We start from the raw sequence: 1,734 nt of genomic DNA, 5'->3' as shown, positions 1-1,734 counted from the left end.
TTTGAGACGGGGTCTCACTATGTAGCTGAGATTGACCTGGAACTCACTATGTAGCCCAGGCTGGTCTCAAACTCACAGCAATCCTCCTGCCTCAGCCTCCTAAGTGCTGGGATTACAGGTGTGTGCCACCATGCCTGGCCATATATATAGATATATATATTCTTAATGTATGGTGGTTAAATAATATTTGAATGGTCATTCAAGCCAAGCAATTTTAATCTTTGAATTATGCATTACTAAACTGCCAAAATTATTAAAATCAAACAACCAAGTGTTGGTGAGAATATAGGGAAACACACACACTAATATATTACTGGAAATACTATAAATTGTAGGGCAGCTGTACATACTCTTTACCCCAGTGATTACACTTCTCATGTCTAAGAATACAGTGGGGAGTAGAGCATTGCTAGTGTACACCTGTGATCCCATTACTCTGGTAGGTTTAGGTGGGAGGACTGCAAATTTGAGCCCAGACTAGGCAACTTAACTTCTCAAAACCTTGTCTCAAAATAAAAATATATAAAAATGCCCTGGGAATATAGCTCAGTATAAAGGGCCTAGGTTCAATCCCCAATACCTAAATAAATATCCAGTATGCTCTTGAAGAAATGGCTGGTTCTGATTTTAGGGCTAGGCCAGTATATACAGAAGACAAGAGTAGAGCACCTGGTACTTTCAGAAAGCAAGAAAGTGCTAAGAAAACAAAAACACACAGTAATGGAGATCATTCAAAGGGACAGGAACAAAAGAGCTCCTAACTTCCAAAGCTGGTATAATTTGAGTAACAATACATTAATATTGGGTTGTAATTGGAAGTATAAAATACCTATGCACCAAACTGATATGATTGACTAAATAAGAATAATGTCCCTTGCAGAGGATGTCATTTGCTGTTTTTGTTTTTGTTTTGTTTTGTTTTTGACAGGGTCTTGCTATGCAATCCAGGCTGGCCTTGAACTTGCTATGTAGTCCGTGCTGGCCTCGAACCCATGGCAATCCTCCTGCCTCAGCCTCCCACTATGCCACCACGCCTGACTGTTCATTATTCTACTTTTCATATTGTATAATCTTTATTTACTATATTCATGTCAGCTGATTCCACCATCCCTTTTTTTTTGGTACTGGGGATCAAACTCAAGTCCTTGTGCTTGCAAGGCTGGCAGCAGCACTAATGGGCTAAATCTCCAGCCCAGCTGATCCTTTCTTCTGCCATCTTAGATCTTCTGTTCAGCCTCTGTAGTAATTTTTTATTATTGTTTTTCTTTTAAATTTTTATTATGTTTGGCATTCAGGTTTATGTTTTTCAACTCCAGAATTATTTTGGTATTTTTTTCTTTTTTACGTTTGGGTTTTTGAAATAATTTCTATGCTTTTATTTATATTCCCTTGTTTTTTCAAGACATAGTCTTGGCATGTTGCTCAGGCTGGCCTTGAACTCACAATTCTCCTGCCTCAGCCTCCCCAGTAGCTGGTATAGGTGTGTGCCACTGGGTCCAGTTTATTGATAGTCTCTTTGACAAACTGGTATTCTACTTCCCTATAGTTCTTTAATATTATTTCTGTAAGTTCTATGAACATATTTATAACAGTTGCTGTAGAATCTTTATCTGTTTAGTTCATCATGTGAATTGCCTTAAAATTTCCACTGACATGGCGCACGCCTGTAATCCCAGCACTCGGGAGGGTGAGGCAGGAGGATCGCTGTGAGTTCAAAACCAGCCGGCTACATAG

This window comes from Fukomys damarensis, unplaced genomic scaffold (assembly GCF_012274545.1).
Source record: "Fukomys damarensis isolate Sample0158 unplaced genomic scaffold, DMR_v1.0_HiC HiC_scaffold_34, whole genome shotgun sequence".
In the NCBI taxonomy this organism is placed as follows: domain Eukaryota; kingdom Metazoa; phylum Chordata; class Mammalia; order Rodentia; family Bathyergidae; genus Fukomys; species Fukomys damarensis.
Note: the sequence above shows the minus strand (reverse complement) of the source record.